Source organism: Canis lupus, chromosome 1 (assembly GCF_048164855.1).
Source record: "Canis lupus baileyi chromosome 1, mCanLup2.hap1, whole genome shotgun sequence".
NCBI classification, from domain to species: Eukaryota; Metazoa; Chordata; class Mammalia; order Carnivora; family Canidae; genus Canis; species Canis lupus.
Window position 1 is genome coordinate 26217729 of NC_132838.1, and position 22686 is coordinate 26240414.

At 39.4% G+C, this 22686-nt stretch overlaps 1 protein-coding gene and 1 pseudogene across 3 annotated transcripts in view; both read right to left on the bottom strand.

The window, feature by feature from the left end:
* Positions 1-22686, bottom strand: part of MOXD1 (monooxygenase DBH like 1) — a 95620-nt gene that overhangs the window by 30510 nt on the left and 42424 nt on the right. The gene's annotated exons all lie outside the window — the stretch shown is intronic.
* Positions 7956-8046, bottom strand: LOC140608912 (U6 spliceosomal RNA; annotated as a pseudogene).

Consider the following 22686-nt stretch of genomic DNA (forward strand, 5'->3'; position numbering starts at 1 on the left):
TGCGTGATACATCACACAGAAAGGTAAGCTAGACTTTCTGTTAGACTGTAGCTTCCACATCTAGTTTGAGCTTTCTTGTGAGACTTAGGTGGGCCCCTCAGCACTCCGAGGGAGGCAGGGCACTGCTAGCGTGCCCACAGGAAGAGAGGGACATGGACATTTTTTGCTAAGTACCTTACCAGTTAGGGCAGAACCTGTACGTCCTGCTGAGCTCCACAAGGTAGGTCCCAGGAAGGAGTCATAAGGGCAAAGGAGAGTCGGCTGCTGCGGGGGCAGCTGCAGAAACAAGTGGCCCCCATCGAGGTGCCATGCAAGGTCAATGCTGAAACCAACACCAAGCTTCCAAGCTACCAGTGCATTTTAGAAATAATAAGAGTAACAGACGCATTTTATTTAGTACTATCTGCCAGCCACTGGGTTCATCATTTGCTATATTTCATTTAATATTTACAACAAATCTAGCAGGTTACTGTTATTGATTCCACTTTACAGATGAGAAAACTGAGACTCAAAGGATGAGGAAATAAGCCCCAAGTACCACAGGCAGGAAACAGTGGAAGGGGATTTGAGAATTGGCCGGTCTGACCCCAAAATCAGTACTCTCCTAGCCGCAACACGCCGTTGCGGAAGATGTGTCAGGCCCTGGAAACTGCTGCCAGTGAGAGAGAGGGTGAGGATGGGAAGCCTCATGTCCTGAGGAGGGGGGTCCTGCCCTCCTAACCACCCCAGTCCAAGTGTCCCTTCGCCCTTAGGGAGATGAGACAGAGGACAGCCTTTTGACACGTTCTTTCCTAAGGAGAGCAGATAACAAGGCCTCCCCTCGAAACATGGTGAGGTCTTCAAAGAGAACCAAACTGTAATCTGACCCCCAGACTACAAACCGAGGGGATTTTCCCAAGAAAGAAGTTTTTCCCAAGGAAAAAAATACACGCGTGAAATAACAAGGAAACATTCTGCATGCAAACCTGAACGCTGATCAGAGGAGGGAATATGAAGGCTCGGAAGAAGCAGAGCTCTTGGCAGAATGGAAAGGACCTGAGAGATGAAAGCCCACAGAGAGAGAGAAGCGCTTGAGAAGGTCGTGTGAGGGCAGCCCCTGGACAGAGGCGCGCTGATACCAGAGAGAACACAGCTTTCAAACTCCTGAAGGACAGAGAACTTCTGGGGAAGGAATCTGAAGGCAACCACGCGAGGCACCTGAGACCCTAGGACACTCCTGTGGCACCGAGGTGGAACTCAGTCCCAGGGAACGCAGCACCCCTGCCATGAGGAGCCTGGATCTCGGGGACCCCCCGCACGACCCCCAGGGATACCAGGGCCCGGTACCAAACCCAAAACACTGTGTCTCGTCGTCCTTACCCAGGGCTACTCTGAAGAGGTTGCAAGACCTGCTGTGACATTCCTTCCTTAGCCTAAATAAGGCGGAGGCAGAGACGCGGGCCCACGTGAGGGCGCAGGGAGGTGCCCCGACACCACCTCCCGCAGGGGGCACAAGCATCGAACACCAGCCGCTCCTGTGCGTGCAGGAACCGTGCACTGGGGAAAGACTCCTCCTTCACTGCATCGTTTGAAATAATGGTGGACTGATACACTTTTATATTAAAAATATTTCTGAAACAAATAAGGCTGTGATGAATCTCTGCTATAAGGGGCAGCATTTAAACAGAAAGACTTATTTCGGTTACTTCAGGGATGTCACATCGTGATCACAATCAAAATGGGAATGCCAAAAAAATAAAAAATTAAGCTTATAGAAAGTGTCAAAGAAGGTCACGGCAACATAAGTATACAAATGTGGATAAATTGTAATTTCTGAGACGGGAACAAACATTTAATTTCAGTTTTCTTTTAGGCTGGCTAGATGACTACAGAAGAAATAAATAAAAAGGAAGTAGTGCATATTGAAGTGGGTCGAAATGATACCGATACCCGATGATACTAAACTGTGTTATTGATGCCTGTGTTCTTGCACACAGGTGGCATTTGCAGACCAGAACAGGTGACAGTTCTGTACACCCGCTTTCATATGCAACAGAGGCCAGGCAAGGACGGCTGGCACCTGTGGGTTATCTGTTAGCCCCAGTGCATAGCAAAGGGACAGCCTAGAAGAGAAATCACAGATGGAATGGGGATAAGGGAGAAGCCTTCAACGTGAAGGAATTTTAAGAGTAAAACAGTCTCCAGTTCGTTCAAGTAGCTGAAACTTTGAGGGTACTCTTGAGAGAATTAGGCAGTAAAAAGGAAAACCAGAGAAAAAGAGAGCTGCTAGGCATAACCAAGACCAAGGTGGAAATTAACATTGACTACAAAACCAAATCTGGGAATTGAAAAGCCCTGAATATTGCACTGTTCTCATGATCCCATCATCTGCTCTTACCTCTTCCTCCAGGTCAATGTCTTGCATAATCCCTGCAACACAGAGACTGCTTAATAACTACTTATTGAATGGAAATGAAGCCTGCATCCCACATCAGCAGCCCAATCTCAGTGTCCCACCCTGCACTTATAACCACCCAGGACTGTGCTCCTTCTGAAACTCTCTGTCCCTCTTTCCTGCTCGGTTGGTTCTTTCATCCCTCTCCAGTCCCTCAACCTACCACTTTTCCCCACGAGGCTACTGAAATTACGTGTGCACTGGCCACTCACAATTGACCCAGACACTGACAAATGTGGATCAATCCTGTAATCTTCCCTTTCTGATCCTCCACTTAGGATACCAAAGATATTTTCACAATCATTCATATAAGAACTCAAAAGTCATGATTCAAGTTTGTACTTCCATGCATCAATCTTTCTTTATTTTGCTCTGTGTTCTGTTCCTTGGCTATGGACGAGCATAACCTGTTCAGGGCAGGGTACAAATTTCAGAAAATGAAAGCAATTTGCTCTCATTGCAAACCTTTTTAAAATCTATGTATACCTCCTAATCAGCTCTCAGTAAATGACTCAATTATTTCAGTAAGAGAGGAAAGAATTTCTATTCATTCTGTAGCACATGAGAGCAGAGTTGGACACAATATGACTGGGAAAAATTTTTCTAATTATATCAAATAATGAAATGATCCAAAGCATCTTACTTGATGTGAACTTGTTCTACAGAATAGAATGAGATAATGATAAGACAAAAAGCTTCTAAGTGTGTCAGAACTCCTGATAACTTAGAACCAAAGCGTTATATCAGAGTAGGAGGTAAGAAACTCTTAGTGGAAATGCATATTATCTGTCTGTCATTCGAGGTTTGAGGTCCTTGACAAAGCCATGCTTGCCCGATGGTCTTTCACCAACACCTACTGGGAAACAGTTTCTGTTTCAAAAAGACTTCTCCAAAAAGCCACTGAAGTTACAATGGCTTAGGAGGGTCCTAAACCCAATGACTAGTGTCTTTATAAAAGAGATAGGAGAAGGGGATTCAGATTCAGACACACACAGAAAGAAGACCTTGTGAAGATGGACACAGAGATTAGACTCAAGCTGCCACAAGTCAGGGAAAACCAGAGACCATCAGAAGCTAGAACAGCCAAGGAACGATTATCCCCCAGAGCCTTTGGCTGGAGCACAGATGGCCCTGCTGATGCCTTGATTTTTCCAGATGCCTCTGGAGCTGTGAGAAAATCAATTTCTGCTATTTCAAGATACTTGGCTTGTGGTCACTTATCATAGCATTCCTAGGAAACTAATACATCCTCCACTCCACTAACAAATCATGGATCCGTACATTTATACCTAGGTCATGATTGTCCCTGCATTTATTTGGGACATAAACTTATTATAAACATACATTGTTTCCCCTCCTTACATGCTTGTTGCTAAATGATTCCATATAGTTACTTAGTCTTAAGCCTATTTTACTTGACAAATATGCAAGTGTTCTTGAGAGAGTTAAATAAATTTCATTACCTATAGATAAACATATATGTATACACATATATATATCTTCCTTTTGTTTTTAATTTTGGAGCATAAAAAAGGGAGAGAGTGCCCTTCTGGACTTGTTCAAGTATACTGAGCTCAATGTGAAAAAAACAGGAGGTTATTAGAGCTCTTATGAGCAATTTTCCAATACTAAGGCTACCCATTTAAGACATTGCTTGTTGAAACATGAGTAGAACATAGCTCTATAAAAGCAACTTGCAATTCAACAAATTAAAAATTAAAACAAAAGAAGACAGGTGATGGGTGGAATGTGTAATGAGCTGGAAATCTGATAAATCTCTATCACTTTTCTTCCTGCCCATTCTTGTTCCTGGCACCCTCTTTTACATACCTACCCCAGGCACAGGCAGCAGATGGTGATGTCCATGTAAAAGCCAGTAAACCATCTCTGACACAGGTTATCCAAAGGGCATCTGACTCATAATGCAATGCTGCCTATGAAAACATTTCAGCCAGAACTAGCAGTGTAGACAAATGGTTATAAAATTATGCCGATATGCTCATGGGACTATGATAAGATACTAGGTAGTATCTACCCATCTCATCCCCCTCATCCTCATCTTAAATGGGGAGATCTCTTTTAGCATAACAATATTTTCAACTTATAAGAGACAACCAAATTGAGCAAGAAAATGGTATCAGTATATCACAAGTAATCCACTCTGAGAAAGGTCAGTGTTCAAAGCACAACCTGACTTGCTGAAGTGGTGTCAAGGGGCCACAGCTTGAATGGACTTGGCAGCTATAGCTCAGGAAGTGATAGTTCAGTGGAACAGAGATGAAGAGAAGGAATGAAGGAAGGAACCGAGGGACAGGAGATCTCTGGGAAATAATTTACCCACTACTGCAATTCTGAATTCTTACGGAAACTACCATGTTCATGTGTGGCCAAGCTCTGTCCACCATAATTGACCAGTTCAGGAATGAATGTCCAACTAATCAATCTTTTCTTGAGATTTTAAAACTATGAAAAAGCACCTGTCACCTTTTGGAAGCTGGGCATTGTGAAAGAAGTCCTGTGTAGTGAGATCCAATAAAGCTGATGCACAGAAAAGCTCCAAAGACGAGGTAGCCTCAGCAGAGTTTGTATACTTCTGTTGTTACTAAAATCAACTGCATCTCTGTCATTCTGTGGCTTACTTGTTCAATCTTTCCTCTTATTTCATTGGTCAATTCCTTTCTATTTCAAAAATTAGTTCAAGTTGGGTTTTTGTTATTTGCAATCAAAAGTCCTAATTAATAATCAAACACAAGTAAATATATATCATCAATTCATCAGTTCTGTGTGTGCTCTATACACATGGTATCTGAAATTGTCTTTTTTTTCCCCCCAGGAACTTTGCCACATAAAACTATTTTGTCTGTTTTCATTTTACTCTTTCGTTTTATTTATAATTCTTAATTGGATCTGGGTCCATTAATAACAAAATTACTTCCATAAATGCCACTGAAAAGCAATATGGAAACATAATCACCCCTCTAAGACACACAAAAGTCTCTCTCGCTTGCTTACTGATTCCTGATATAGTCCACCTAGGTATTTAGTATTACGGCTGGCTTATTTTGAGGGGCTTTTTAAAAGACTTATGTGTGACTAGGAACCTAGTGAAGGGGAATATTAATTCCCTAAGTCATAGCTCCAGTTTTAATGTTTTTTTTTAATATTCTTTCATGGAATATCACCTCTGTGACTTCCAGCCATATAGATGAGTATGCTACCAGCACAGTGAAGCAGTCTACAACTCTGTTTTCATCAGTCTTCAAGACTGGGACAGTCACCATTCTGATACCCATTGAAACATCTAAAATAACCACACCAGGGTCTCAACAAAAAGAACTTCCATGACTTCAGTTTCACAAAACATACCCCAGATGCCACTGACGATGACCACAACCCACAATAGTTCAGTGAATCTGCTTCTTCATCAGTAACAAACATGTATCAAAACTGACCCATTGGGATGCCTGGGTGGCTCAGAGGTTGAGCATCTGCCTTCTGCTCAGGGCGTGATCCTGGGTCCAGGGATCGAGTCCCATATTGGGCTCCCCATGGAGAGCCTGCTTCTCCCTCTGCCTGTCTCTACCTTCTCTTTGTGTTTCTCATGAATAAATAAATAAAACCTTAAAAAAAAACTGACCCATGTTTTTATGCTGAAAATAGTTGTGAAATGTAGACAATGATATCATGTTAAATAAATTAGTGGTATGGGGGCAGCCTGGTTGGCTCAGTGGTTTAGCGGCTGCCTTCCTCCCAGGGCATGATCCTGGAGACCGGGGATCAAGTCCCACATTAGGTTCCCTGAACGGAGCCTCCTTCTTCTGCCTGTGTTTCTGCCTCTCTTTCTGTGTCTCTCATGAATAAATAAATAAAATCTTTAAAAAATTAGTGGTATGAATCTTAGTATCCTTGTTCCTGTAGAATATGAGTTTCCAACTTAATTAGGCTGAATAATGACTGTGAATAAGTGAAGTGTCCCACCAGGGAATTGTACTTTAACATGGTTTGAAGATGTGTCATTCCTTCAACTCCTGATCCCTCATTAGAGAATAGAATTAGGCAGCATCAGTCTACATGATTTTTAAGCCAAATGGTTAACTTTGGTTTTCATTCATTTGTGCAATAAGGTGTTTTCAAATGGTATGATATACAATCACATGTGTGGTCTCAGAGTGTCATTGCTTTTCATTTATTTGCATTTGTTTAAAATATAATGGCCGTGAAACCATGAATTCAGAACCTTAACATTTTCTTTTTAACTTATTCAAAGTGCAATTCAACATAAAAGCTAGTGACTACATTTATCAGAACAGCAGATTTTAAGGTTTCTACTGCATAGTTTTATTACCATAATGTATGTTCTGAAATCAACTGTAATGTCTCAAAGGCTCTTGATGCTCTAAAAACAAAGTAGTTTCGATTCCCAATTTATTTGAAAGGAGAAATTTCAGTGAGAACCATTTATTCAGATTGGATCTGGTTGCAAGATTACAGCTGTATTGCCCAGAACTATTGTTACAGTATGAATTCTCAAGAGGACTGATAAGAAAAAAAAAATTTTCCCTAAATTGTGCTGCCTCTGAAGTTGTGGTAGACAATCCAAGTCCAGCATTCCAAACACTTTTAAATGCTGGGCTTGTGCCCCAGAGCAAAGGGGGAGGAGAGTAGAGAAAGTGTTGGATCAACTGACAGAAGCTAGAGCCCAAGAGTCACTAGACACAAAGCAGGCTGGGCAGCAACTTTCTATGCTTAGACTCCCTCTTCCTCTATTCAGCATTCTTACGTACACATTCGGAGTTTTGGCTTATTATACATTTTTTTTTAATTTTTAAATTTAAATTCAATTTGCCGACATAACACCCAGTGCTCATCCCATCAAGTGCCCTCTTCAGTGCCCATTACCCAGCTATCCTGTCCCCTCACCCACCTCCCCTTCCACAACACTTTGTTTCCCAGAGTTAGGAGTCTCTCATGGTTTGTCTCCCTCTCTAATTTTTCCCACTCATTTTCTCTCCTGTCCCTTATAATCCCTTTCACTATTTCTTATATTCCCCATATGAGTGAAACCATATGATGATTGTCCTTTTCAGATTGACTTACTTCACTCAGCAGGATACCCTCCAGTTCCATCCACATCAAAGCAGATGGTGGGAATTTGTTTTTTCTGATAGCTGAGTAATATTCCATTGTATGGAGAGGTCACATCTTCTTTATTATAATGTTTTTTAAAAGCACTAAAGCATTTTTTTTCATCTAGTCACAGCAACTATTAATTCTAAAGAAAATGCAGTATCAAAATTTGATGTTGGTATTGTATCAACACTGGGAGTTTTGTCAATTCTTGATCTTGGAGACAAAATGTATTGTTCAAGAAGAGGCATTCAGTATAGGGCCATGTGAGTTTTGATTGGCCAGGACATTATTATTTTTGTATTTCTTTAAATGTCATGACAAAATACCGGAATGGGGCCATAGATTTATGAATTACATTCCTACTAATCTCTATGCTCAAAGTAAATTGTTGAAAAGTATGGAATGTTTCACAAATTTGTGTGCCATCGCCAATCTTCTCTGTATTGTTCCAATTTTAGTATATGTGCTGCCGAAGCAAGCATTATTAAGGCTATTTTACTCAATGGATATGCAACTACCCTTGAGAAACTTAAAATATTATTAGTCATTTATTTATGAATGTGAATTAATTAGGTTCTGTTGCCAAACAACTCAAGAATATAAAAACAAACAAGGCAGAAAATTATGTTTAAGAAAGTTTGTAACAGCATTCTCAGTGTGTCTACTGTTCTTTGAATTTTTAATAAATTATTCATGAGCTCTAAAGTAGCTTTTAGACCTATATTAACAAATATTAACGTTCAGTTAACTGAGATAGTCAATAAACTAGAGGTCACCTAGTTCCTCTGAGAAATGTTACATTAATACCTAAATGGCCAGCAAGGAGTAGTGAAAGACCTGGAGGTCCGGAGACTGAGTTCTCTTGGCTGTGCCATTAAACAGCTGTGTGACATGACTGTGAGCAAGTCACAGCACACTAGTTTCCTTTCAATCAGACTCTCATGCTCTAGACTATATATAGACTAGATGAATACAGTAACAACCTCATGAGCTCAGGTAACTGAATTAGCATACATTTTATGAATGTAGAAAATAACATACATGTAAGTTAAGAAACCTGCCCAAGTGTCAGAGCCCAGATTTGACTACTAGATCAGGAATTGGTACTCCTAACTACCACACTATATATTCGTATCTTTAATAGTAGGGGAGTAGATGAGACAGTGTCAGTGCTCTACCAAGGTCACTTCAGGTTCCCTTAACCTTTTCTGTGTACCTATCACCCAGGTTCTGGGGCCTTATTTCTAATCACTCGCACCTGTGACTTTCCTCAAAGGCCTGATCTTGGGCTCACTTTGCAGGGAGCAAGAAATGCCAGAAAATACACATTACTCTGAGGAAAATGAGAGGAAGGCAGTATGAATGTCCAGCACCTTTGGGCCAGATGGGACAAACTCTAAACAAAATATATGCTTTCTGTGGGTGCTATGGGCTGAATATCTGTATCCCCCTCAAGTCCATATACAGATATTCTAGCCCCCAAGGTGATGGTATTGGAAGGTGGGGCCTTTGGGGGACAATGAAGTCATGAGAGCAGATCTCTCATGAATGCAATCAATGTCCTTATAAAAGAGACCCTGTAGAGTTCCTTTGCCCCCCTTGCCACATAAGGACCCAGTGACAAGATGGTCATCTATGTGGAACTGGAACTCACAGACACCAAATCTGTGGGCACTTTGATCTTGGACTCCAAAGCTGTGAGAAATAAATTTCTGTTATTTGTAAGCCACCCAGTGTACAGTATTCTTTTAGAGCACTCATGTGGACTAAGACAATGGGATTAGGTTAAAGCTGGAAATACAATGCAATATCACCCTTGGCTTTTCCCTTTCCTCGCCTTACTCCTCCACCTCGTGTTCTCTTCTGGCACTTCCTTAATCAGTCATTTGCACATAAATCCTTGTCTCAAGAGACTGCATCTGAGAACCCAATGTAATACACAGAGCATAATGGAAGAACATTTTTTGGACCACATTTCTGGGGGTTTGAATCCAATCCTGGGGGTTTAAATCTTGTTCCATTACCTTTTTATTTATTTATTTATTTATTTATTTATTTATTTATTTATTTATTTTGAAGTATATTTGACATATAACAATGTGTAAATTCCAGGTGTACAACAATGGATTTGACACATTTTTATATTGCAATACGATTTATATATCGTAATACCATTATTATGAACATGCTAAAAGACCAAGTATTACTTATTCCCACCTTAAAAAAGAATCAACTTCTCTCAGACTCAGTTTCCTTATAAGTATGTCAATGTTAATCTGGTTTACTTATAAGATTACTTGAGAATCAAATAGCTGGCACATCTGAAGCAAAAGACACCTAACAGATGCACAGAGAAGGATGTATTGTTTTGTAAGCTGGATTCTGGGTTTTAAATACATTTTTAACTTGGCACTCAAATAGATAACAAATCTATACAGGTAGCCCATTCACAAACTCCAGTTTTTTGAAATCTAATTTTAAGATTGTGTGTTACAAATATTCAGGCAAAAAAAAAATATTGCCATGGTCACATTTTGTTGCAAAATAATGTAATCATATGAAATACATATTTATGTGTGCCATGTCAATTTATTTAGGACTTGATTTTCAGATTTGTACATGTATGACAGTATTTTCTCTACAGAGATCTTTTTCTGAAATGTGATCTCCCTCCTTTCTCCAAAAGAAACAACTACATTGACGTTTCTTATGTATATTTATGCACAGTTTTGAATATAAATTTTCCTTTCCTGAAAATCTGTCTCTCGAAAAGATGGCTTCCATCCATCCATTTCATTCATTCACTCAACTAATTAACTGAAGATAAAAAGTACCCCATGTATTTGGCTCTTTGTCAGATACCAAGAAGTAAACAAAGATGCATTGCATCACACGTGAATCTGACAGTCCTAGTTTATATTCTAGAAAGGTAAAGAAGTTAAGGGCAAAGAATTATAACTTTTGGTTGCACTCCAGCATCAATTCCTGCAGAAGACTTTTTAGCAGGGTCCTGAAATTTTTAGCCACACCATTTGGCTAAGAATGATTCCCACTTCCCTTGAGTAGCCTAAACCCATCTATGTGATCCCATCCTTGAAATGAATTTATATTGGTCAAATCACAGGGACTTTTAGATGGTGACTGACAGAAGAGCTGTCCTCCCAAAACACAAAAGAGAATGTGCTATTTCAATAGTTGGAGCTGCTATTTTTCTACCACAAGGGAAAATAGCCTAACAGTGAGGACCACACAATGTTAAGGGCAAAGTTCAAAATGAAGCTGTAGCTCATGAAACATCATAAATCTCTAGACTAAGGAATCTATTTGAAATAAATGCAAGCAACATTCAGTTGAAATAAAAGAGTTCTATGCTGATAGTTATTATCAAGGACAATTGTTTTCTTCAGTCACCTTTCTTTAGACCATGAAAACTGAGATGACTACCCAAATCTGGATTAAGTCAGAAGCTATGTTAATTCAGACTCTGAAAAAAACACAAAAGGAAGTTCCCAAAATAACTAGTTGAGTTCTATAATGTGTTTGAAAATTACACTTTTTCACATGAGAACACTGAATATTTAGGACATGCCAAAGCAGTATGAATCATCCTAATTTATATTTCCCATCTTCAAAATGTTTTTTAAGTTATTCTCTAGGCACAGCATCCATTCTAGTCCACAGTTCCAGATATCCCACCTGAATTACACAAGTAGCCAGCCACCTACTTGTCTTCTTAGATGCTTAGGAGGTTGCTTTCTGGACAACTCCCCATCCCAACCAATCTTCCCAAATCACTTTTCATCTCGTTAATCTAACTAATATTCAATGGCTTCACACCACCCATCCTATAGCCAATCAAGTCTACATTTCTTTTCCTGACATTCAAGATCTTATGTGGTTTGCTGCATGTGACCTACACAGTCCCATATGCATGAATGCCCAGATACCGGAATCTCTTCCTACTACATATGCACCATATTTTTCTTGCCTCTATACTTTTGTTCAGTGTTTATTCCATCCAATATGTCCTCCTAGTCACTCTTAAAAGTCCTGGTTTTGTTTCTCCTGGATGCCTTCTCTGATTATTTTGGCACATATTTGCCTTGTTTCTCTAAGCTTCTTTCAGGAGGTAGTGCTATGTGGTAGCATAAGCCAAAGACTTGGTTTGGAATTCAACATCTGGTACTTACTAGCTGTGTGACCGGGTACAGATTGTTTACCTTTACTGAAACTCAGTTTTCTTATTTATGAAATGAATATACAAATCATTTTTTTAATTCATTGTAAAACGTAAAGGAGAAAATGTGCTTAACACATTATAATTGTATCAAGCAGTTGAAAACTATATTCAGTTCTGTACAACCCAGAACATATATCTTTTTTATTGAATGTAATTATTACATATGGGTTTTTCTCCTTCGTTGGAATAGCAACTCACTGTTTTGCCACTTGTTAACAATTCATTATGTGGAGGAGACTTCTTCAAGGCCTTTATTATTTGTTGTAATTATCTGTTGTAATTAAAAGATAACATCAAGACTAAATCTTGCTAGTTATTTTTTAGTATGCTATTGCTTACATGTATGAGCTATTTTTAAATAATAAGTTGAATTCTTTTTCAGGTTAATTTGCATTTCAAACCATGGCAATTCATGGAATTCAATGTTCATATAAAGTAGATAGGATTTTACTGTTTCATACTGCAGAAAATGGTTCAGAGAACTTTCCCCACAGTTTTATTAGTCAATACATGCATTTCAATGCAGCAAAAAAAGTGTGAGTGTATATGGATTTCTGCCAATCCAAATGTAGAGTGGAGAAACACACAGGGATCAACATGTTTTGTGGAGAATAAGAATGCAGGAAGGGGGAACTCCTCATAGGAACATAGTTTGACATCCCAGAACAACAGGGGGGACAGACTTATGCAATAAAATGCATAGACACTACAACTTTATTTTATGTGACCCATCTCTTATCCTGGAGAAGTAAATTAAAGGTTAATAGAGGAAAGAATCGGAAGCAGCCCTCACCTGAGCAAAGATAAGTAAACATTAAATTACCAAAACAATAAAGAAAATCATTGCAACATTTAGGTCAAGTAAGGTCTAGATCCTTTAATGTAGTGATAAGGCAGCCATGACTACTGAGTCAAGAGATAAGACGTCAGAATAAAACATACCTTCCTGGCACATTGATCCTAGACTTCTCACCTCCAGAACTATGAGATACAAACTTTGGTGGTTTAAGCCACCTAGTCTATGGTATTTTGTTATGGCCACCTAAGTAGACTAATACGGAAAGTTCGTAAATGATATAAAGCTGAAAAAATTTAATGTTGCTCTTTATTAAATTATATTACATCTAGACAATGGACCATACCACACAATCACAAAAGAATTAAATAGTTCTATACGTTGTGTAATAGAGCATTTCCAGGACATACCATTAAATGTAAAAAAGCAAGTGTCAAAAAAATAAGGTAATCCCATTGATATTTAAAAATAAAAGCAAAATAAACTACTTTATATATATATATGTACTTTATATATATATAAAGAGAGAGTGATGAGAATATACACAGAAGTAGACCTAAAAGGATATGATTGCATACGTATAGAAAATTTCAGAAAAATACAAGAAAATATTAATTTGGCTTATAGGAAGTAGAACTTGAATGGTAGAAGTTAGAGCTTTTTGCTTTTGATTTCATATCCCTTGGTATTTGAATTTTTACAGTGAACAAATATTAATTTTATAATATTTTTTTTTATTCTGGTTCTATCACTTACTAGCTGAATGTCCCTGAGAAGCTAATTAATATGTGAGTCTCTATCTCCTACCTCACAAGGAGATCATGAGAATTACAGAAGACATTGGAAAACTCCTCATAGGTCATGGTATCTGCAAAGCATTCATCAAATGTTAGTTTTAGTTTTTCCCATGCATAATCTATCTGTAATATTATATATGTATTATATATATGCTATGCTATTATACTTAATCATATAATACAGTCTCCAAAAACCTTCAAAATTGTTTATTTCCCTACACAGGGCAAAATAATCTGTTTCCTCTCATAATGTTTTAAATGAAAATTTGTTATTTAGAGAAATAATTGACCAGGATGTATTTGGGGCTCGATTTCTAGGACGACATGTTGATCCTCTGAACCCAATTGAATCTTCTGAGTCTTTAGGTTCTTAGAAAAACTGAAAGAATTTTCTACCCCAAACCTGTTGTCAACTTCAAGCCCAATGGTAGATGTCAGCATATGTGGTTCACTGCAAAGACCTTGTGACCTTCCTTGGTTCTGCATCAAAACTTTTCTATTTCTCGGGGTTGTTTGGGGGGTTTCTGTTTTTTTGGTTTGTTTGGTTTTTTTGGTCTCTTTTGAAGTAATAGTTGCTAGTCTGCTTTTTGTTTTTGTTGTTTGTTGTTGTGCATGGTTATTTTTTTCTTTTATAGTTTAAAGGCCTAATAATTTCATCCATGTAAGGACAAAATTCAATTACTAACAGATGATCCTAATGATAAAATGCCACAACCCCAAATTAGAGGAAAGAGAAACCACTCAACTTCTCTTTCCTCAAATACAACTTACAAACCAAAATAACCAATTTAATTGTGTGTATTTTAAAACTAATTTTTAAAAACTTATTTTCACATCCTGAAATTTCTAGTACTTGTGTTTAAATATGATTTATCACAATAATTTAAGCAGCTTTAAATAAAGTATATCATTTTAGCATTTATTTATTACAATTTAAGGATTATATTTCCTGAAGAAATTTAATAAATGAACTACCTTTTTTTTCTTCTAAGACTAGGAAAATAATCATTGAATGTTATTTTTTATTTTATCAGGCATAGTTTAAAGATTAGATCTAACTATAGGCAATACAAATTAATAACATTGCCCTTTGTAAAGTTCTATGTTGGCTTTTATTGAGAGGTCTAGAATTCATTGCTCTTTAACTTTAAATTAAATGTAAATGTAAGTATATTCTGTTTTATCTTATAAGAAAGGAGAAACTGATGCTGTTATTCTCTAAGATATAAAATAATGTTGCTTTAGAACTGATACAAATGTAGGTCTTCAAATCATTATTTTACTGAGTTTTGGCTCTATGAAGTGTCCAGAAGTAGCACAGCAAAACTGTTCAGTTAGGCTCTGAAGTTAGATACATAATCCACAGTATCACACATTCAAAGTTCATTTGTCTAGGGGATAAGACAGATTTTCTGAACATTGTTTGCAACTCACCATCATTGACTTAAATCTAGATTCAAGTCATTAATTCAACAAATGCTCACTACGTACCACTACCAGGAACTGTGCCTAGGGCTGAAAATCCAAGGATAAGCATGGCACAGCTGTGAGGGGGCTAATGCTTTATGGTCAGGCAAAAAGATGAGTCCCATAGAAAATATGTAAGCTCTATGGCATCAACAATAGCTACCACTTGTGAATATTTATAGGTACCAGGCACATTACACATATTATCACATTTCACTTCATTCAGTCTTTACCCAACCTGGAGATAGGTGCTACTGTCTTCGTTTTACAGGCAAGGATATTGAGGTACAGTAAAGTAAAATGAACAAACTTAAATAGCTGCTATGTAGCAGGCTTGGACTGGCACCAGGGCTGACCATCTCCTTTCTTTTCTGAACAGGCTGCAATGGGGTGTGAAAGGGAAGTTAGGGTTAGAAAAGGAATTGAAGGGAACCTCTGGGTGGCTCAGCAGTTTAACGCCTGCCTTTGGCCCAGGGCATGATCCTGGAATCCCAGGATCGAGCCCCGTGTTGGGCTCCTGGCATGGAGCCTGCTTCTCCCTCTGCCTGTGTCTCTGCCTCTCTGTCTCTATGTCTATTATAAATAAATAAATTAAAAATCTAAAAAAAAAAGAAAGAAAGAAAGAAAAGGAATTGAAATAGGCTCAAAATAATTTTGTACTTTAATGTTACAGTATGTTTCAAAGAGCCATTTGATTGTTTTTTAACAATTTACTTACTTATTTTAGAAAGAGCACATGGGTTAGGGGGTGGTACAGAGAGAGAGGGAAAGAGAATCCTCAAGCAGAAGCAGACTCCCCACTGAGCACAGAGGCACAGAGCCCAAGGAGGGGAGCTGGATCCCAGGACCCTGAGATCATGACCCTCACTGAAATCAAGAGTTGGGTGCTTAACTGAGGCACCCAAATAGCCATTTGATCTTTGAAATGAAGTTTTGCCCTCTGGTTATGAAAAGGGATGATTTAAAAAGTGAAAAAGATCATCTGTGGAGACCCAGGATTGAGTCCCACGTTGGGCTCCCTGCATGGAGCCTGCTTCTCCCTCTGCCTCTCTCTCTCTCATGAATAAATAAATAAAATCGTTAAATATATATATATATATATATACACATATATATACATATACATATATATGTATAATCTTTTATACTTCAAGAAAGTTAAGCAAAAAAATGAATACCAGTGGATGGCTTTTGTAATTCTGGCTCCTTTCTCATTTTTTATGTGTTTTAACATGAGGCCTCCATAAAAAGGAGTGCTCATTTTTAGGGCAATTCCATGAAAAAAAGACAGCAAACTGAAGTGTGAGTTGTCAGACTGTGAGTTGAGTTAAACTGGACTTCTGTGGGTGAATCCCCACCGTAGGTGGATAACCCCTATTCCACGAAGCCTTCGCTTAGCTTAGTAAACAGGTTCACACTGAATTCACCTTTTCAAAGCCCTTAAGTGTCCCGCTGCCTTCCAGCTATTTAAATAAATATGTCTCTTCTAGATGCAGGTTTCTGGAAAGCAAAGCAGATGTTTTATTCATCTTTGAGGTTATTTGCTTGCTTGCTTACCTTTGAAAAGTTTAAATATAGGGAAAATAGTATAATATTATTTGTATAAAAACCATCCAGAATTAGTTCACATCTTGTCATTTCAACTTTGCTATTCATCTTTGCCCTACTTGAACCAGCACATATCTCTGTTCTCACCAGATGCTCATGGTGACCTGAATCGCCAAACCAACCATTAAGGTGGGTGTCAAGTACAAACTCAGGTTGTTAGCCTTAACAGGTCTGATCTACCTTTTTTCCTAAATATGCTGGTCAGCTTCTTTAAATCAAACCCAAAATACCTCTTGCAATTAATACTTTTTAGCAGAGTTTAAATATTCTCAGGTCAGGTCTGTAGTTCTAGAATTACATTAAAAAATGGATCTATTAAGGTAACATAAAAAGTATGGTTGATTTATTCCACATTTTTCTCAATCAGATAAAAGCTACACTCAATTTAAATGTCATAATTTACAACCAGCGCAGATATTCAAAGAGAATTTTGCAGTTTCAGAAATGTGGCCAACCTCCTTTCTTGGCAGTTAAAAGAAGAAACTGAAAAAGGAACTGATAAATCAAGTTATAATAATAGTTTCAAAAGAGAATTCTTCATTTTTCCTTCTCCATGAACCATCACTTCTTTCAGATTTGTTTAAAAGTCTTAATCCCCAACATCAAGTGAGTTGGGAGGGTTACAATTTCTCCCTCAACAACAACCCTTGTGAGCATTTCCTTATATTCAAGGCCACTTTCCCAACTGAGGCTGCTTTTCCCTCTCACATACATTGTCCCAACATGTCCAGGCTAAACTCCTGGCTCTCATCCTCTGTATTCTAAAATCTCTACAACAAATAATATCATTTCTCCAATCAAAACCCAATAGTCCCTCTGTGCCTCAAGAGAGACTCTCTTCTTGACTTGTAATTCATGCTCTCTGTGGTCCTATCATGAGATCCCCAAACATTACCAGGAATACCTGTTCTCTGTCCCTTTGGTCATGGCATTCCAGCATTCTCATCCTGAATCTGGCAAAACTGAATTGTATCCTTTGGAACTTAAACTTCTAGTAGAACTAAATGTTCAGAACATCTCTCAGTTGAAAGACATCTGGATTCTCAAGACTTAAAACAAATGTGTCTTGAAATGTATTGATAAGCTCAGTGAGAAGTTAAGGAAGATTTCCCAAAGGTAAAAGAAAAAGAATATAAAGTTGAAATCAGAGTGATATACAAAAACAGAAACTAAGGCTCCTGTGGGAATATATGTCATACTATGATCCTAGAGTCTCCAGGAATAATGGCCGCAGAACAGGATAGTCAATGATGCAGGACTGAACATGACATACCTCTCCCTCAACTTCAGTTAAACATAGAACCTGAACCCTCCAAGCTCATACTAATCCAGTAAAATGGTGGACTAGAAAAAGAAATTCTAACCTTTAACAAAGGCAGCAGATGAAAAAACCTGTCTGTCTCTGCCATAGTTCTGGGTTATTATGAATCAAATGCCTTTGTCTTCCCTTTCTCAAATGTATATGTTGAAGCCCTAACTTTGAATGAGATGGTATTTGAAGATGAGTTCTTTGGGAGGTAGTTAGGGTTGGATGAGGTCATGACGGTAGAGTCCTCATGATGGGATTAATGCCCTCATAAGAGTCACCAGAGAAATTGCTGTCCTCCCCCTCCTCACCCCGTCCTTACACAAAGAAGAGGTCATACGGGCACAGAGTGAAATGGCAGCTGCCTACATGCCAAGAGAAGAGATTTGCAAATGAAACCCACCGGCCAGCACCTTGATCTTGGCCTTCACAGCTGTGAGAATTAAGCTTCTGTTGTTACCTGTCTATGGTACTTTGTTATGGAAGCCTGAACTGACTAAGACATGGGTAGAAGAAAATAATAACATATTCTCCTCTGGAGATGTGTAAACAGAGGTCCACCCTCATGGGGCAGCAGGATGCAAATTTATAGTCCTGCATGGTTGGGGAATTTCCAAGCCAAGAAAAGAAAGGATACTTCATGAGTTGCCATCCCCTGGCATCTGGCAAAACCAAATACAAATATAATACTTCCTGGAAGGAGCATCCTCTCGTCCAGTACCTTGTGATTTCCATGGATTACATTAACTTGGAAAAACTTAACAGACACTTGGGGAAACAAGAAACTATCCACAACATATTTAGATTTCCAAGGACTTGAGTCATTGGAATTATTAAACATAAAATAGAAAATAACTATTTATATTTCATTTTTTAAAATGTTATTTAGTATATTTAAATGTTTTAAAGAAATAAAAGATGGGCTTGGAAAGAAGAGCAAGGGGGGGCAGGGAAAGCAAGGGGGGCGGAGGAGTAGGGGTCCTCAATTCATCTGGCCCCACCAATTTACCTAGATAACTTTCAAACCATCCTGAAAACCTATGAATGAGACCTGAGATTTAAAGAGAGAACAGCTGGAATGCTACAGAGAGAAGGGTTTTCACTTCTAACAAGGTAGGAAGGCGGGAGGAAAAAAAAAAAAAAAAAAGAATCCAGTAGGGGAGGGGCCCCGTGAGGAGCTGGGCTAAGTGGGGGCGGCGGGAGCCTCCAGGACAGGAGAGCCCGGCCTGGGAGAAGCAGGAACTTTAAAAAATCTGCACCAGATTATTCCCTGAAGGAAAAGCACTCAGCAGGGAACTCAGGCAGAACTGCAGGAGGGGCAGTGGGGCCTCCAGTCTCCTCACTAACAGAGGGGGGCCCCGGGGGAGAGCGCCCCACACCACGGGCTGAGCTCGGTAAAGGGCTGGAGCGTCCGGCGAGCCTCGGGGAGAAGCCGGGGGTCGGGGGGGGGGCTCCACGCAGAGGGGGCTGCACCTGCTGCCTTCAGGAGCCCTGCCTAGGAGCGTGATTCCGGCACCACAGACCCTGGATCCCAGGGTGCCGGGGGACACAGCCCAGGATCCCGAGTTCCCCCGGGACAGGCGGAGGCGGGGAGGGCACAGAACGGCCAGGATGCTCCTGCTGCCGGGACCCCCCAGGCTGAGCAGATCAGGGCCTCCCTCCAGCCCCTGGAACATCCAGGCCAGTGCCGTCCTGGAGATTGCGGTAGTTACTGCGGGAGCAGACTCCAGGGCTGGAGAGCTGGCCCCCGCCAGTGTTGTTGTTCCTCCTGGTGTCACTGTGCCTAGGGAGGGGGGGGGAGGCAGGGAACAGGGGCCTCACGAGGTAACCAGCTCCCACTGAGCCCGGCAACTGGCAGAGGACGGGGCAGCTCCCCCAGGTGCACACACCTGAGAGTCAGCACAGCAGCCCCTCCCCCAGAAGACCAGCTGGAAGGGCAGGGGAAGAGCAAGTTATGAACCAAGCAGCGCTGGAAGCTCCAGGGGAAGTCTAAGGATTTACAGTATATAGAACCAGAGGGTACCCATCCTATTTTTTTTCTTCCTTTTTCCAGTACAACTCGTTTTTATATCAGACTGTAAATTTCCAATTTATTTTCTCTTTTCCCACCTTAACTACAATATTTTACCACCTCTTCATTTTTATTATTCTTCCTTTTTGACTTTCATACTTCTACAATTACAAATCCTAGATATATTTTCCACTTCTAGATTCCCTTCTACCTACTCAACTTAATTTTGGGAGATACACAAAATACTTTTTTTTTATTTGTGTATTTTGTTTTCTCTGCCTCATTTTGTTCTAAAATAGCGGAAGTTAATACCTTCTAAAACATGACCAGCATGCACCCAGAACCAAGTGGTATACCATACTAATTCATTCTGTGAGATTCCTCATTCCCATTCTGCCCCCCTCTTTTATCTCATTTATGTTTTGGTGGTCAATGGTGGGGCTCTCTACAAGTATTTCTGGTTTATATCAATATGGGACTGAGCATCTTCTAACATACAAAACTTAATATACTCAGATCAAGAGGACCACCCTCTAGGACCCCTTAGGTACACTACATTCTCCCTCCACTACAACTTCATCACCACCACCATCGCCCAGAACCCCCCTCTTTTCTCTTCTCCTATTTTTTTTCTTTTTTTTTTTTCTCCTCTTCTTTGGGGTTCTTGGCCTTTTATTTTTTACTACTTTATTTTAAAATTTGTTTATAGATTTAGTGATCCTTTTATTTTATTTCGTTCTGATCTTTGTTTTCAATTTCTGGTCTCTGACCTCGGCAGAATCATCTAAGGTGAAATTTACTTAGGTTGTGTTTGATATTCTTGACTCAGCCCATTCATACAGCCACTCTGCACTGAGCAAAATGACTAGAAAGAAGAACTCACCACAAAGAAAGAATCAGAAACAGTACTCTCTGCCAGAGTTACAGAATTTGGATTATAATTCTATGCAGAAAGCCAATTCAGAAACACAATTATAAAGCTACTGGTGGCTCTAGAAAACAGCACAAAGGATTCATGAGACTTCATGACTGCAGAATTTAGATCTAATCAGGCCAAAATTAAAAATCAATTAAATGAGATGCAATCCAAACTGGAGGTCCTAATGGCAAGGGTTAATGAGGTAGAAGAAAGAGTGAATGACATAGAAGACAAGTTGATGGCAAGGAAGGAAGCTGAGGAAAAAAGAGAAAGACAATTAAAAGACCATGAGGAAAGGTTAAGAGAAATAAATGATAGCCTCAGAAGGAAAAATCTACATATAACTGGGGTTCCAGAGAACACCGAGAGGGACAGAGGGTCTGAAAGCATATTGGAGCAAATCATAGCTAAGAACTTCCTTAATTTGGGGAGGGAAAGAGGCATTCAAATCCAGGATAGAGAGGTCCCCCCCAAATCAATAAAAACTGTTCAACACCTTGACATTTAATAGTGAAACTTGCAAATTCCAAAGATAAAACAAAATCCTTAAACCAGCAAGAGACAAGAGATCCTTAACTTATATGGGGAGAAATATTAGATTAACAGCAGACCTCTCCACAGAGACCTGGCAGGCCAGAAAGGCCTGGCAGGATATATTCAGGGTCCTAAATGAGAAGAACATGCAGCCAAGAATACTCTATCCAGCAAGGCTTTCATTCAGAATAGAAGGAGAGATAAAGAGCTTCCAACGTAGGCAGAAAAGTTAAGAATATGTGACCACCAAACCAGCTCTGCAAGAAATATTAAGGGGGACCCTGTAAAAGAAGAGAAAGCCCAAAGAAATAATCCACAAAAACAGGGACTGAATAGGTATTAGGATGACACTAAATTCATATATTTCAATAGTAACTCTGAACATGAATGGGCTAAATGATCCCATAAAAGACGCAGAGTTTCAAACTGGATACAAAAGCAAGACCCATCTATTTGCTGTCTACAAGAGATTATTTTAGACCTAAGGACACCTCTAGCCTGAAAATGAAAGGGTGAAGAACCATTTACCATTCAAATGGTCCTCAAAAGAAAGCTGGGGTGGCAATCCTCATATCAGATAAATTAAAGTTTATCCCAAAGACTGTAGTAAGAGGTGAAGAGGGACACTATATCATACTTACAGAGTCTACCAACAAGAAGACCTAAGAACCATGAATATTTATGCCCCTATGTGGGAGCTGCCAAGTATATCAATCAATTAATAACCAAAGTGAAGAGATACTTAGATAATAATACTCTAATAGTAGGAGACTTCAACACAGCACTTTCAGCAAATGGCAGATCTGCTAAGCACAACATCACCAAAGAAACAAGAGCTTGAGGGCACCCCGGGTCGCTCAGCAGTTTAGCGCCACCTTAACCCCAGGATGTGATCCTGGAGACCTGGTATCGAGTTCCGCATTGGGCTCCCTGCATGGAGCCTGCTTCTTCCACTGCCTGTGTCTCTGCCACTCTCTCTCTCTCTGTGTGTCTCTCATTAATAAATAAATAATTTTAAAAAAAGCTTTAAATGATACACTGGACCAGATGGATTTCACGGATATTTACAGAACTTTACATCCGAACACAACTGAATACACATTCTTCTCAAGTGCACATGGAACTTTCTCCAGAATAGACCACATACTGGGTCACAAATCAGGTCTCAATCGATACCAAAAGAATGGGATTGTCCTCTGCACAGTTTCAGACCTCAATGCTTTGAAACTAGAACTTAAGCACAAGAAGAAATTTGGAAGAAACTCAAACACATGGAGGTTAAAGAGCATCATGCTAAAAGATGAATGGGTCAACCAGGTAATTAGAGACAAATTGAAAAGATTCATGGAAAATAATGAAAAGGAAGATACAATCATTCAAAATCTTTGGGGTACAGCAAAAACAGTCCTAAGAGGGAAATACATCACAAGCATCCCTAAAAAAA